Source organism: Chlamydotis macqueenii, chromosome 3, assembly GCF_036417535.1.
Source record: "Chlamydotis macqueenii isolate bChlMac1 chromosome 3, bChlMac1.mat, whole genome shotgun sequence".
NCBI classification, from domain to species: domain Eukaryota; kingdom Metazoa; phylum Chordata; class Aves; order Otidiformes; family Otididae; genus Chlamydotis; species Chlamydotis macqueenii.
This window is the reverse complement of record NC_141558.1, coordinates 78,049,426-78,066,072: the sequence shown is the minus strand read 5'-3', so window position 1 is coordinate 78,066,072 and position 16,647 is coordinate 78,049,426. Positions and strand designations below refer to the sequence as shown.

The following is a 16,647-nucleotide window of genomic DNA, read 5'->3' as shown; positions in this document are numbered from 1 at the left end:
AGACGTGCAGTGTAGTCTATTCTCTACACTGCCGTAACTCCAAAGCTATCTGACTGACCCACGCTGGGGTTACTACACACTGGCACACTGAAGACACTTATTAGGGCGGGTGTCTAAACTAAGAGATCTTAAACAAGAGTGGTATAAGAGCAGCATAAACCATGCTTTCATCCTCGGCTGCCTGTTCTTTATGTAACCAGTGCCAATCCACTCAGGCAACCCCATGGTGCCGGGTCCGAGCCCAGCCTGGGAGAGCAGTTGGAGCACCCCAGCCCCATTCCTTGCCCACCCATCCCACCTCACCTTTGGCAGTAGCACTCCTGCTGCTTGCGCAGACAGACGGACCCAGAGCAAGCGAAGAGGGTACCAGAGCGAGAATGTGGCTTGAAGTCAAGCCCTCGCAAACTGAAACCCACGCTAGGGTACGGATTAGCTCTGGTGACGAGGGATAACAGCAGTGCTTTTGAGCTATTAGGGCTTGGTCTAAAATATAGAGCCACTTGTCAAAAAGCCGACACTTCTCGACTTCGGCACCTGTTTAAAAGTCCCTCCCAAACCGGAGAACTTTGTGGGATTTTTTTTAAGCTGCAGCTGAGCCGATACTTTGAAGAAATAAATGAACGCAACTCAACGGCATTCGGACTTTCGAAGGTCTCTGTCGAACTGCCTTGCCCCCCCGCCCCCCCCCCCCCCCCTCCCGCCTACTCCTTCCCCTCCCAGCCGTCGCCCACCCCACCTCCGCGCCCCACGGCCCGCGCCCGCAGGCGGCCGTTGGCCCTAACGGCTCTGCCCCGCCATCGGGTGGGCAACGCACGGCTGCCGCTCCCTGCCAGGCGCCTCTCGGGCCCGGCAGCGGTAACCACACCGGCGGCAAACGCAGAAACTGGGAAACCCCAACCGCGGACTCTTCGCGGCGAGGGCCGGGAAACACAGCGGTCCCCTCGCTTGTCACCACCTCCGCCCCGGCGGGCGCCCCACGACCGCGGTACCCCGCCCGCCGCCGGCAGCGTCCCCTCCTCCTTACCGCGGTTACCCGCTCCCGCCCCGTCCCGCTGCCGGCGCTGAGGCGAGCGGCCGGGACAGCACCGCCTCCACACCGCCCCTTCGCCGAAGTTGAGCGAAGCCGCCGCTGCCCGCCCGCTGCCGCCGGCTTCAGGCGGGCGGAGGCGCGCCCGCCGGCCGCTCCCCCGCCGGCAGCCGCTGTTGCCATAGCGACTACGCTAAACCGATTTGTCCCGGAGGCGGCGCGCTCTTGCCCTGGGCCCGGCCCCAGGCCCCGGCAGGGCGGCGACCCCCCGCAGGGACTTGCCTCTGTAGAGTAAACGTGCACCGACAAATAACGGCACTGTAAATGGATCTATTTCATTTATTTAACCTTCAGTTAGCCTTCAGTAATAGCGACAGCTGTCCAAGGGGCTTTAGTCACCAAAGTCACAATGGTTTCACTGGGTTTGGAGGGACGAGGAAGGGCGAGGGGTCTGCACCGGAGCTGGGAGGTCATGGAGGAGGCAAGAGGGAGAAGGAGGGCGAACTGTGCTGCTGGGAAGGTGAAGGACAGGCCGTGTCGGAGGGTAGCGCCTCCTCTGGGAAATAAGCACGTTACAAGCAGGGGTTGAGGCAGTGGGAGCTGCAAGGGGCGTGTGGATTTTGGAAATCGTGAGAGGTATTTAGTAAGAGGTTATTGAGGAGCATAAGGGGTCAGTGAGGTGAAAAGGAGAGGAAACTGGCCTGGAGACCACCTGAGAGACAGGCAATTACGCGGGGCCATGGGGGAATGAGGGAGCAGGCCCCCTGCACCTCACAGAGCACATGGTGTCAGGGGACCAGGCCACGCTCGTGGTCCCAGCCACACGCAGCAGGAGAGACCTCTGTGAGCCCACGGCTCCTCACCCTGCCTCTTCCCACAGTGCAAAAATGCACAGAAACATCCCCGGTGCCATTGGCCAAACCCCGACCAAATTCAAGGGGAGTCGAGCTGCCCCAGAGGGTCACAGACCTGTGGCCTTGCTTACTGAAAGCACGCAGACTGTTGACACCACTCAAGGACGTATGAAACCTAAAAGTGTGTGTGTAAAGGCAATGAAGTCTCTGCTGAAAAGCTTTCATAAATTAGGGCTTAAATTCTGACACCGTGGTATTTATGCAGTAGTTATACAGCCAGACGACTCTGGCCTTTCAGACCAGTCTGTACAGTATAGGAATAAATCAAAAGACAGGGAAAGTGGAACCTAAATTTCAAAACAGATCAGCTAAACACTTACAGGTTAAAAGATGGCCATTGCAGTCTAAATTAAAATTTATAAGGAGGGGTTTCTTTTTTAATGTCTAGTTTATTATTAAATCAAATAACACAAACCAGACTAACAAAGAGATTAGAAGCATTTTCTGCTCTAATTATTTGTGGGAGATTATAAGTCTGTCCCGAGCTTCAGCTCCAGCCCAGCTTACTACGCAGTTTGCAGAGGTTTAGAACATTCTGGATATGCTGTGTTCATTGCTGAGTTTTAATTGAAAGTCATCTTACATGGCTAAAGACCTTTATATTTTCATCCATTAAAATTTATTTTAAAAGTTATCAACTCTAACAAATGCAGAACAAACCCCATCCTGAAAATACTTAGGAATCAGGTAAATGAGTTATTATATTTTCAATGCAGTGAATTCCTAGGAAATTCCTGCCATGAATCAGAGACACTGATGACTGGGGAATATCTTCAGGAGCATTTCTTTGCAGATATACAAGCCTCTCAACGGAAAAATCATTCATCTCTCCTATACCTTATTTAGCATTTGAAACCAAGGGTTCTTGTACTGTTGCACGGATACGACTTACCTGATCAGTCAGCACTCAAATCATCAGATGCTTAGTAGCAGCACTCTGGTAACATAGATGGAGTAAAGCTTTATTCAGCAGTATATTTTCCAGGACACATCATGACAATAAAGTTTCACCATATTGTAGTTTTTAGTGCTGTCCCTTTGGGACTGCTGTTTTTCATGATTTATCACATGCTGCCCTGACTCACCTGAGCTCATGACTAACACCGCAGCTGCAGCCCCTGTGATGTTAGCTGCAGAGCCTTCATAATTCAGTGTCATAGACCTCTGACACTGGCACTAGAGATGGACTTCTGCAATCAATAGCAGTCATGCTTCCGCTATGTTCTGCATGGATCCAACCACAAGCAAATAATCTCAGTCACTGACAAAAATAAAATATAATGCGGTAGGGCTCTAATGGACCTGCTGGTTTTTTTTGGCTAAGTTGGTGAAGTGTGTCAATGGATATAATGGGGCTCAGAGGGAATGCTGCCTTTTTCCTAGGCTTAAAACCTCGCTTAGAAAAGTGCCACTTTCAGAGCTATTTGTCATATTTTTGTAGCACTTGTTTTCCCTCAGCAAACAGGTTTTCATTCACTGGGAAGATCTTCTTCCTGCTGTTTATTTCAAATCCAGCCAGCCCACCCACACAGAAGTGTACTATGAGCAAAAAAGAGCAAGTTCATTCAGTCTTTAGCAGCAGTCCCCAGCCTTTTCGTAGCTGAGGCTCATTTGAGAAAAACTGGCAATGTTACTGTGTCTTTTCTAGTGAATATCTCTTTCTCTCCACTCCTCACTGTGGGGCTGCCCCTTTTTCCTTCCACATGCTATTGCTGGGTCATCAGCATGGTGCTGTGTCCAGCAAGGCTTAAATGCCTTGAGGTTTGATACCTCAGCTGCTGCGGGGTGTGACCTCACCCAAGAGGTATGCCATCAGGGACCACTGATCCAGAAGGTTAAAAAAAAAAAATCAACTCAGAAAATAGTATCCTGGGTCAGTAAAAGGGGTAGATACTTGGATATTGTGTTCCTGGGCACAGCTGGATGAAGAGCATGGTATACAGGTCTTTCTCAGGCAAACCTGTTAGATAGGACTATTGTAGAGAGGGTTGTACTTCATCAAGAGCTTTTTGTCTTGGATAAACATACCATAACCTTCTGGCAAGGATAACTCTTGCTAAAGTGAACAGCCTTTCTCCTGTCACCTTATACAAGCTCCTGAGTGACAGGCCTGTTATTGTATCTGAGTAGGCTCTGATGCTCTCCTTTTTAGCTCTCCTTTCCTCTTTTAGGAGAACATGGCAGTTGCTATGGTTTACTAAAACCTAGAGATCCTGAAGCCATAGAAAACAGAATCATGGGGTGCTACAATGCCAGGAGTGGAAAAAGATTGCTTAAAATTAGTATTAACTAGAGTAAAGGAAGAAATTTAAGGAAAGAAAATTAGGCAGAATTAGTGACTTCAGATAAAAGATTTGTATTGTGGCCAAATATTTATTGTGGATGAGCCCCCAAGCTAAACATTTCGAAGGACTCTGGGAAAGCAATAGAAAATGTTTGCTTCACTGTAGGGAGGTGGAATGAGTTATCTACTAGGAGCACTACACCCCTAACCTCGATGGCACTAGGAGGTAAAAACCTACAAATCTTTCTTCTTTGCTGCATGCATTGCCCACTCAGTGCAGTCAGCTTTAACTGCTGATACACGGCAGTCAGCGGAGAGAGGCTGGATGTACACTGATCCTTGTGTACTTCAGAGCATCCTTAACCCTGATGCAGTGGGTGTAGTTAGCTATGGTCCTCAAAAACTCTTACAATTGTGGAGATTATCCAGAGCACAATAACCAAAAAATCTTCCAGCCATGACATAGCCCGTTCTCTCTGAGACATCCTGTAAGCTGGGGATTCAGGGTGTGCACTGCAGTAGCTGGCAGAAGCACTGATGGTTTTACCTCTGTGCATAAGAGGTAAGCAGCACCAGAAAACCCAATATGCAGTTTTTTTAAGTGTTGTTGCTTCCTTCTTACCTTTCTGTCTGCCATTGTAAAGAGTCATTTAACAGAAGTGTAGAGGTCTCTTTAATTGCTGATTATCTTAACCAAGCAACTTAACCGAGCAAATATTAGTTCCGTATTTTTAGCACTATGAGTGAAAATGATGAAGTGTCATGAAATATTCAGCCAAAAAACAGATGTAGAAAGGCAAGCCGAGCAGCAAAAATTACAACACAGATGGTCATGATAAATTGATTGAAGACACTAGGCTGCAGGGGGGGAGATGCAAAAAAATGACATGGAGCCTAAAAGTAGACAGATGTCAAAAATACCTGCGATTATGTGCTTAATTGCACTTTCTATGATTGCTTGATTCTTAATGTACTTTATTAACAAACAATAATCTCCAAAGGACATTATCAAGGTTGTTGGCTTTTAAAATGACCACATCTCAAAAGTTGCCACAGTCCACAATGCCACCTTTACAGGGGTAATAATTTTTTAAGCATTGATTTTTATTATGTGATGAAAATTCCTTTAGTACTAAAGACATAACTGCTTTCATACCATATTTGCAGGGGGTTTGCCTCTGTCTTACCCAAATATGTGTTATTTTCTCTTACACTGTTTGATGCAAATCTAACTGACAGCTTTGACAGATTTTCATTAGTCCAGGTGGGCTTTGAATTGTTTGTTCTCTTTCATCCAGAAGTGAATTTTGTACTGTCCAAAATTCAGTACAACAGGAATTTTGTTATTAAATTCAACAGGACCAAGACTTTGTCCATACTCTGTTTGAATTTGTTCCAGAGTCTACTGAAATCAATGGAGGGATTTGAGCTGATTTGTAAGGGAATTAAAATTAAAAAGGGGAGGGAGAGAGGAGGAAGATAATAATGCTATAGTTTCTTTTAATACAAATACAGAGCATATAGGGAAACTAAGTGTTGCTCCATACAGTGTATAATCTAACTATAGCACTGAAACTTTATGGGATATATTATGCAAAAATTACTAACTTTATCAGATATATCCCCTTCAGGGGAGATCAGTAGGAAGAAGACAAGGATACCTATGAAACTGCTTTAGGGATTTGAGACTGGAGGACAGAACAGTGGGAGGATCCTCTGGAGGCAAGAACTGAAAACTCAAACAAGTCCCCTTGGGATCACACTGTTTGTGTAGTGCCTCCCAGAGAAAGTTGTGCCAAGTCTTCCCACTCTGAGGCAGACAGAGCTCTGGAGGATGCCCATATCCTCGGTGGGTCTAACAGATGCTTCTTTTAAACACGTAAGAAGAGGTGCTTTTCACTATATCCTAAGACCTAAAAGCCTACATCCCACAGTTAGGGAAGTGGGATCAGCCGTTTTTCATTGCCAGCAACCATTAATGAATACAGGTTTCTAAAACGGTGGTGTTTCAGAGGGGAGTACCCTCTGGGCATTTGAATTAAGCCTCCGTTCCCTGGGATATCACTTATATCCACGGATTCTTTCCCAAGTCACCCACACAGGGCATGGACAGCACTGGTACCTAAGTAGGTTTCAACCCAGCATTTGGGGTGCCCCTTGCACTGCTCCACAAACCTGCCAAGCACTCAAACACTGGCCATAAACACCAAATACCTTTTGGCAGAGCTGAAAACAAAAGCTGACATACTGCAAACCTCACACTGGCTTGGCCCTGAGGAGATCTTTCCCTTCAGGGAGGCTGCTCTCCACTTTCCCCATACTTTCTCCACTTAAGCCTGCAGATGGAGGGGTCTGCTGCTGCAACTGGGCTGAGAAAAGTGGGAGGACAGTCACAGCAATTTACTTATTCCTGCATACCAGATTTTGGACAGGCTACGTGAGTGTGTTGCCTCTACTGCCTCCTGACTGTGTATTTAAAGCCTGGAGAGCCTGAGTGTTGCAGGGGGAAGGGGAGATTTTAGTTGCTGCTTGTGGGACATGAACAAGCCATTAAAGTAGGATTGCCAGAAGAGAGGGAGGAACTATGGAACTCCAGTGCGAATTTAGTTTTTCAGATCATATCAAACATGTTCTCTTTAAAATGTGAATTATTAAGGTAAATCTTAAGATAAATGTCTTGAACATAATTCCTTCAGTTAAACGCCCATTTTCCATATGATATGTAGCATTACCCACCCACAGACCTGTGTTTCTTTCAGTGTGGGAGGTCAACATTTGAAACTCTAATCCCACAAATGCTGAGATTTATTCTAAATCTAGAGCCTGTGGAGTTTTTGTTTGTTTGGTTGGGTTTTTTTTTTTTAAAAAGATTTCATTTAAATTCAACCTAACAATTGCTCTTTCCTTACAGCCAGCCCCAAGTCCCCACATTCATCCATTATCCAGCATTATGCTGAGACTATCAGCAACCAAAGACAGTACATGCCGCAGGGGAGCTTCACTGGGGAAGGTGTTAAATGCAGTGATTTAGCAAGAGCACATGTTTTCAGTCTCTTAAGCAGACGGTGATCTATGGAAGCAGATGTATCTGGTAAACTGTATTCACAACATGGAGAGAGTCAGTTCAACCAGTCCTGAGTCTTTGTGCCCATGAGTGAATTGTAGTGTCTCACTGCGGCATGGTCCTGTACACCGCTGGAAGGCAAAACTCCATACCTGCAGCATGAAGCAGCAAATGCAAGTGAACATGCAGAGGCTGTTGGGCAGTAGCTATCAAAACATATTTGAAATAACTCAGGCTCAGCCTAGATGAGAGCTTCTAATTTGATGCTTATCCACCACCCCACCCTTCTGTATGACAGAAATTGTCCTGAGCCTGCCAGTAAAATGTTCTACATCGTAACCCAAAATATTAATTATTTGACAAGCTAGCACTCATTTTCTTATCATTGCAGCCGTCGGTTTTCTGTTGTGATTCTAAATGGTTAAGCAAGCTGTATACTAGGAGGAGTAATCTGCTGTAATACGCCGTGGTCTGATGCACGCACCCAGATTGGAGTGTTACTTAAGCTTTAATCCCTGAGAAATCAGCGATTACCCACAGGAGACAAATGGAGAGCTGTTTATAGTATAGCTGCTGGATGACAGTGCACCATTTAAAGTCTATTTGTCCAGAGATTAACTGCATTTTAGAGGCTAACAACTTTTCCAACAACCTGTTTATGAAAAACAAAGTTTAAAACATCTAGATTTTCAAAAGAGAAAGGAGTAACACAATTATTACTTGGCATTTGCAGTGACACAGGGAAATGGTGAGTGTGGTGCAGAATGTAGAGGAAGGGGCTCCTAGGGCTTACTCTGCAGAGAAGAAATGAAGTAGCACCATGGTGGGGACTGTGCAGAGCCAGTGCTCTGCACACACAAGGTACGCATTTCCCCAGCATTTATATACTAGTGCCAGGCAGCTGCTTTAAAGCCTTTAATTCAGCAACTCCCTCACAGAGTAGAACCAAAAATAGTGAAAAATGACAAGAAGTATACCATTAAATACATCTCTTTTTCCCCCTTTTCCTCGCCAGTGAGCTGGAACTACCTTTCTTCCTTTTGGCAAAGGGGGGTTATGTAAACAGTGCAGAGCTGGGCTGCATTTATCAAGTTGGATCTATGCTCAAGTATTGCTAATATCCAACTTAAATGGTGCTTCCTTATCTACTGCAATGCTGTCACACTTAATTTGGCCTCTTCACGGAGTTTTTTATTGTCTCTTTGACCACATTGTTTCTTCCTTCTTCCCAATACAGAAAAATGAAGCAAGGAAGGAACATGAGGGACAGGGGAGGGAGTCCTGTGTGTGGCAGGAGCAGAGGGACAAGAAACCAGAGGCTCAGAAAAGCAAGATCTTCCTGATCTGTCCTTCAGATCCTGTTTTCATTTTTTTAAGCAGTAAATGTCTGGATTATATAGTCTTTACAATATATGGCCTCTGTGTTGCTTGGCAACTTTCTCAAATAATCTTGGGTTTTAGCAGGGAGGGGGCTGTTCAAAGTGTACATGAGTGCTTCAAAATCCAATCCTCTTAAATTATTTTCTCAAAGCCTGGTCATGTTCTTTTGCTTCTTCTTAACATATGGCAACAAGACTCTCACTTTCCCTTTTCTTTTTGCAAAGTCCACGTAGGATCTTACATGGTGGCTGAAATGCCCTCTGATGACCTTTTCTTCCACATGGAGAAATTCAGCAAGTCCCACAGAATAAAAATCCCATCCCTCCAGGCCTTGTTCTTGCTGCTCACTGACATTCAGGGACTATTTGTGTGGTGAAAGCATACTCCCCCAAATAAGGATTTAAGGATAAGGTCCACTTTGCTGCCAAATGAAGGCAGGAACATCTCCAAGCCTAGCAGTGAAACAGCAAGGAGGGACAGAAAAACGGTGCTGACTTGCCCATCCCTGTGCCGTGGAAGCCCAGCTGTTGAAGCTGGCCACTGCTGGTGGTGAAGCCTCCTCCCAGCAGCAGTCGCTGGTGTCAGTGGTTTCCCTGAGTCCCACAGCAGCAGCGTGAGCAGCATCACCTCCCCAGTGTGCTCTCTTCACAGCTCCAGATCATCAGCTGGCCGGAGCACTGGGAAGGACTTGGCTGGAGAAGCTGCAAGGCAGATATGACTGATGTATAGAGCTGCAGGGGCCAAAGAGGTCACCTAACCCATCACCAGCACTGCAGCAGCATGAAGCACATGGCAGCCATCCCTAACAGGTCTTCCTCTAATCTATTCTTAAACCCACCACGGCAGGGATCCTGTGGCCTCCCTTGGCTGCTAGCTGTGCTTCACAAGTTTCACAGTAACAACATGTTTCTTCATATCTAACATAAGTTCTCTGTCATACAAATTAACCTGATTTGTCCTCATCTTGTACCAAGTAGATGGGAAAACAACTGCCACAGCAGAATACTTGTGACTTGTATTTATCTCACGACCTGCTGTGACCCCTGGGTCTTATTTTGCAGCACTTCTGCCACTTGTATAGTTCTACATTCCTAAATCTATTATTTCACCTTTGTCATTACTGAATTTCATTCTGGGCCGTTTCTGCTGTTAGTCCAGATCATTTGTAACTCAAGCTCTTACTCCAGGTGATTTCAGTCCTTTCTGGCAAGAAGATAATTGCAAACTGATATAAATATTTTTTTTCCAGTCAGTCCCACTGGACACTAATAAAAATATCCAGTAAAGCCAGGCTTGTAGCACATCCCTGTGAGACCTTATTTGAAATTACCTCCTACACTGAGATAAGGGAACCAGAGAGAGCTCTGAGAGTGGTTTTTCAGCCAGCACTTCTTTGTCATGTTACTTCATCTACACCACAGTGTCTCTAGTGCATCATTAACTTTTAAATTGTCGCACGGAAGTCTGCACAGCTGAGAGCAGGATTTGGCCTGCATATTACTAAGATTTGTTGTGCTGGTCCATGCTGTTTCAGCAGCCATCAAGATGAAGACTATCTATTCTTAGCTTGAGGAACGGCATAATGCACAACGTTGCAAGAAAAGCAGAGAAATATGTCCCCCAGAGCACTGCCTTTTTGTGAGACAAAGGCAGTCAGGGCCAACTGGAACTCCCAGGCCACCCATTTAGACATACATACACAAGGCCTCCGAAGTACATGGCAAACGTCCTCCCAGGCTGAAGCTATAACTTGTTTGCAAATTCAGAGAAAGATTTGATCCTGGATTATCTGCATGAACTTGAAGGGACAAATGGGAACCAACATGGACTTCATTGAAGATTTCCTCCCCGCAGGTGAACCAGGAAAATCACAGCCACCATACCAGAGTATTTTGTTTCTTGTCTATGATTAGTGTCTCGGGAAGAATATTCAAAACGTGCAGGCTCCGGTTTTGCAAGGTACTGAGCTCCCTGTGTCCCTTACCTACCAAGAAATCCCAGAAAACTAGGGATTTTGGTACCTTATGCCCAATGTGGAAAACACCAGTTTAGGAGGTGGGATCATTTGTTGAAATATAGCTCAGCTGAAAAGCTGAGGCCTGGGTGGTCAGGCATCTGTGCGAGCAAGAGCAGAGGCAGTCTGGAGAGAAAATGTAGAAGCAAGAAGTTCTTTTCATATGCAAAAGCTGTCCACCCCCTTACATCAAGAAAAGACAAGCGATTCCCTCGTGGAAGTTAAAAAAAAAGTACTGAAAATCTCTGTTCAACATTGCATTCAATTCTCTGTATAAAGACAGTCTGTCCCACCGTACTCACTTAGCCCTCCAAGGACTTACAGAAGAAAAAGAGGTCTGAAGTGCAGCAGTGGGTACTGTTCCCAGTCCAGCCTCTGAGAGGATCACTCTCCTGACCCCTCATTTCCAGTGTTTGTGGTCTGAAGAGAAAGGCCACACGTGGAGCTGGGCACTGAGGCTGAGCCATGCTGCTGGGCTGGGGCCCGGCCCCTCGGAAGGAACGGAGATCCTTCATGGCAGCGGGCACACAAACCGGCACAGCTTTTCCCACACCTCTGCCTGTTTAGAGGTGGATGCCGCAGCTCTGCTTACCAAGGGCTGACGGTCTGCAAGTGGTGCGGGTGCTAAATTCACACCAGTTACTTTCTCAGCACATGGAAAACCATGACCTGGGAGAGAATGGTTTAAAAATGAAAACCTCCTTTCTTTCCTTGTTACTGGTATTACTGTGAAATGGTAGCCTGCTCAGAGCTTGCCTACCAGGAGGAGACTGTCTCATTTGAGAGCAGCTACTGCAAGGCTACTCTTATTCTGCTGTAAGACTCATTTTTCCCAATTCTCCCAACTAATATATTCTGTAATATTCAATGCTGTCTTATTTTTTTTCATGCAGACAAGCCTCAAGTGCCAGCAAAAGATGAAACAGAAACCTGAATGACCAGGCTACTCCCTTGCAGAGGGAAGGCTAGGCGCTGTGGTCTCCAAGGACCCATTCTAGCAGCAGGTAGCAGAACTGGAGAGATTCCCTTGGAAAATTACTGAGAAAAAGTAAAATGCAAAACAAATATCCTGTTCCACTTTCAGCTGCTTATCACTTAAGTGACATCATCTGTCAGCAAAGAGGACATAAACGCACAGTATGTTGTCCATACCTGGCAGCTCGTATCATCTTCATTTTGCGAGCAGAGTGCAGCAGCGCATCCTGCGGGCAGTGACCAGCTTTCTTTGACAGCTTGCGTGCTTTTAACAGGGAAGTGCATGCGCAGCCATAACACTGAAGGGAAATGTGACTTCCAGAGTGAGATTTTAGTGGCAAACAAGCTACAACATTCAAAGCAGAGGGTCCGACTGCCACCTTAGCTTTCCCTTCTGCTGCTGTTAGGCCTCATCAGAAAGCAAACCATTCTGCTGGTAGTGGTCTGTGAAGGGGCTGCACAAACACGCGGGACGCTGGCTCTGAGGATGTGGCTGCATTTCAGCCGTGGCAGATCGACTCCTTGGGTTATGGTGCCCAGCAGCTAGCAGCCTGCCTCCTTGCAAAGTGGTATGTGTTCTTCACTGCCCCTGAATGTGCACACCACAGCTTGCGGCACTGGCCTCCCTCTGCTGCCCAAGGGTGTGAGCACATCTCCTTGCTCAGGCTCCCAGCCAGTCCTTGCATCTATTGGGACAGCTGAGCCAGAGAAATGAGCATTGGCACTTCCTGCTTTGCCTTGATTTTCTGATGTGCCTGTGAATATCTTGCCATCACAAAGTAACAGTCTTGATATATAGAAATACCAGCCCCAACCTGTTCCATGCCTGTATGGGGAAACTGCTCCTCAGTTGCTCTGCCTTCCTCCATCTTGATCTTTCCTAACCTAAGCCTCCCAGTAACCTGGAGACTGACGATGGCGACCTTGAGATCTGCGCTGAGTTACAATACGGTTCCTTCTCAGAGCTCAGCCCTACATCCTCATATGAAAGGTGGTGTGGAGAGGCTCTGGGGCCGGACCCTGGTGCCCACACTGACCGGCCGCCTCGTAGAAATGATGGGTCCTGCACAGCTGTGAAGCTGCTCCATTTTGCAAAGGGCTGCACTGCTCTGTGCAGAAGGAGCAGGTGGAGAAAAGGTCTTCTTAAGATCTTGTTGCTGATTTAGTGATTATGGAGGAGCAGATAAGCTAAAAGAAACAGCACAGGAGCAGTTAGTACTCTATTGTGAAAGAGAGCATCTGTGCATGTGAGAGAGACCAAGTCCGACTCTAGAAGGTCAAACAGCAGACCTGGTAACTTAATGTGTCAGCTTCTTTTCCTTTTGATGAGGTGCATTTCTGATGGCTGCAGTTCAGTAACTGTTACCCTGAAGGACTTGATATTCAGCTTAAGGTATACCACCACAGTTGTGTTGACTTCACTCTGTTCACACTAGCATGGGATCTAACACACATGTCCATCAGAGCCATCTCTGACTTGGGATGCCTTCATCCCCTCTTTACCTGTTACTTTTTTTCAGCCCTGCTCTGAGTAAGTCATCTGCACCTGTCATACATTCAAGCTTTAGAATGGAGATGAGCTGAAAGCAGAAAGTCAGATTTTAACCCAGCTCAGCCACAGGGAGTTGACGTCTCTTTTTTGCTGCAAATATTTATCCAGCACTTTCTTGATGCTTTGAGAGATGATGATAAAAGATTGGAATGACTATCATGTCTGCAAGGAGTGGCTTGTCATGAATCATAAAACACAGCTCAGCCAGAATGAACCCAGTCCTGTACCAGTAGCTGAAATGCAAAGAAGCTGAAGGGGAGAAACACTGATGTGTTTTCAGTAATAGGTCTACAGGAGGATTAGTTCTGTGATGTCTGAGTCCAGCGGTCCAGAAACTGCCTGGCCTCTGCAGAATAATTCATTAACTCTACTGAAAGGCTTTGCTATGGATTTGAAAAGGGCCACAGAGAGTGGCCAAAAAAAATCACAGTGACTCATGGGGTTGAATCCTTGGCATTGAATTGATCTTCATTGTGTGCTAGCAAGAGAAAGCTGGAAGGTAGAGGTGGGTACCCATGAGCACTATGGCACTTTATAAAGTAGCATGGCCAGCACTCAAGAATGGCTGAGGCAGTAGCACAAGGGAAAAAAGAAAGAAAGATTGAGTTGCGGTAAGCTGAAGTGTTCACTGAGCTTGTACAACAATGCTTCTTTCTTTTTCCCGTCATGCCATACTAGTGCTTAACTAAGACAGATAAATGCATTTTCGAGTTATGATACCAACTGTAATAAAATCGTAACACCAGCGAGGAATGCTGTTTTCAGCAGAAACATGTCGGCCAACTCTCACAGGGGTTTCAGCATCCTGATTCAGATGGCTCTGTGACAGGATTTACCTGCACATTTATTCCTTAAGGTGTTTCCTGGCTATTGGAGCTATTATTTGGCTCAGTGGGTGGTTTATTTATTCTTTATGGAAGCTGTAACTGTCCTGAGAACCGGTCTTCTTTTCAGTGACTGAATACATACCATACGGAGAGCTTCTCATCTGCCATCTGCTCCAACCTGGCTGGGAGGGACCAGCTGCAGAGGCGGCAATCATTCAATTTCCACTGACACTTAGTCCTTAAGGTCTCTGCTGATTGCTCATAACAGTCCAAAAAGTCTTACTTGTGACGTGCACAACTATCCAATAAGAAAAGGATTAAAACCATCTGTCTCGTTAATGGCCCGGGTTCCTAAATGGTGATGATGCCCTGCAAATGCAGGTAGCTCCTTGGAGGTTAGCACGACCCTAACAACTTATGGCAGCCGAGGACCTAGCCACTTCTCTGAGCCTGCACTTAACAGATGCAATGCTACGGTCTTCTGCTTGGCTGAGGGCACTGGCACCTCTTACACAGCCAAATGTGGCGTGACTGCTGGGATAATGTTTTGGCAGAGGTCACTCAGTGCATAGCAAGTGATGTGCGATATGAGGGATGACAGTCTGTGCGCAGCTGGCAGCCAGCATGTTGCTCACCTCATGCCTGAGAAATGTGAAGTCCTGGAATCTGTAATGACTGATTCTTCTGTAATAGGAGGAAAAAGTGTGTGTGCCCTCTTAGCATTGTTTAGGATGGACATGTCTAGGAAATGGCATTCCACACACAACAATTTTGAGAGCTAATGATGTACATTAAGCTGCCCTCTAGGTTAGGCTTTGGGCTGAGGAATAAGACCTCATGTCGCTGGGTACACTGTATTGCAGGAAATACAGGAGTCAGGAGTTGTGCTGCAGGAACTGAATGACAGCAAGGCACAGAGGCAGGGAATTAGTCTTTCAGGTCAGCAAAAAAAGAAAGAAATTGAAATGCCAAGATAGAGTGGAGTCTCATTGCTGCAGATTGCACTGTGTGGCTGTGGAGCACCTTGCTTTAGGGGTCTCTGAAAGGAATAGAAAGAGCAGGAAACCGAGAGCTCCTGCTGTCCTCTATTATCAGCTCTCACTCCCACTTGCCCTGCCATGTGCAGACCTGCAGACACACCTGGGGATTTTTAAACATGCGTTTAGCAACCATCTTGAAGGGGGCAAAATATAAGGGTCACAGACATCTGATTTTAATAAGTGTGCAATTAGGAAGCTTAAAAAGAGGAAGCTACTGACTCCGAAGTAAAAGATGCTCAGCTATAAGATGGTCCAATAAAGTCAAAAAATCAGTGCTCCTGTTGTTTTAATAGCAGATTTTAGATTAGACATCTACTCAGGCATTTCCCCAAGTGAGTGTATAGGTCACTTCAGAAAAATAGTTGTGGAAAGCCAAACCCTCCTTTCACTCTGCACACTGGCTGCAAGGAACCTACATCAGGCACTGGTCCTGAGAGTAGATCTCATCCCTGCTACAGACAGCTGAAACTGCGCTGGAGCCAGCACTGCTGTCCTGCTTCACATTAAGAGCTCAGCTTGGTCTAATGAAACTGTCTGTGTGGAAAGCAGCTCCTGAGCACAGCTGCATCTGCTCCCTGGCAGACAGGACAGCCCAGCACCAAGTCACCAGGGTCTGTGAGGGGACCACTGACATGGTGGGAGTTACCTGCATCCCTCCAACAAGGATGCCTGCTGGACCAAGCTGGCAGGTGAGCCCCAGTCTCTGCTCTGGCACATGAGTTAATGCAAAGTTCGTCTGTATCCCGCTGGCCTTTGGGAGGGAGCTGTCACCTGGAAGTCACAATCATGAGCCCAGGGAAGTGCAAAGGAAATGTCATCCTTCCTCCAGCATCTCAGCCCCCCTGGGTTCTGCAAACACAAATTCCCTCCTCCTAAGTGTTTTTCTGGGGGAGGTGGTCATATATTACCCCAGGTCCTGGTGCTGCAGAGCAACAGGATGCAGCATGGGCTGGTCAGAGAGGGGCTCAGCAATTGCAAGCCACAGGGCTGCAAATTGTGTCAAATCACGATTATAGAAAAAAACCCTCCATTTATTTCTTTATAATATTTTGGACAGCGTGTCAAAATGGTTTCACGTAACTTAGGAAAATGCTGATGCCAGTTACCAATAGCGGGACCATCCTGAGCTTTCTGAGGCACCGGTAATGTTGCCCTGGCTGAGTAAACAAACTGTTATTCTCACTGGAGCGTAACTCTAAAAACACAGGCAGATGTGTGGAGGTGTAAAAAGCAGAATGAGGGGGATGAGTCACTGCTCACTCCAAAGGCTTGAGATGGGCTGGCCGAGAAGTCCCAAGCATGACAGCTCTGAGCACAGATGAACTTCAGCAGTGGATGAGGCACTTTTCATTCATCCATTCCAAACATTGCTGCTTTTGCTTCCTCTGACTCTAGCAGAAGTTTCAAGGCTCTCTGAAGAAGTTAAAAACTGTATTTTCAAGGAAGCAGGGGTATTTTAGACACCAGTGCCTTTCAGCTGCTGCCACCATTGCCTTTGAAAGGAAAATAGCTATCAAACCAAAGAGGAGCTGAGCTCCCTGCACTCCAAGGGAGTTGGGATCAAGTGTGG

The 16,647-nt window shown here is 46.4% G+C and overlaps 1 protein-coding gene across 3 annotated transcripts in view; it reads right to left on the bottom strand.

Moving 5' to 3' along the window:
* Positions 1 to 16,647, bottom strand: part of RD3 (RD3 regulator of GUCY2D) — a 47,809-nt gene that overhangs the window by 22,167 nt on the left and 8,995 nt on the right. The window contains exon 1 of one of the 3 annotated variants that reach the window (XM_086745543.1): positions 1,025 to 1,165. The exons of 1 other annotated variant lie outside the window; for it this stretch is intronic. The gene's annotated coding sequence lies outside the window, so the exon portion shown is untranslated. Of the gene's footprint in view, positions 1 to 303; positions 627 to 1,024; positions 1,166 to 16,647 lie in introns of those variants that run through there. One more of the 3 variants, XM_086745540.1, reaches the window with a different exon arrangement.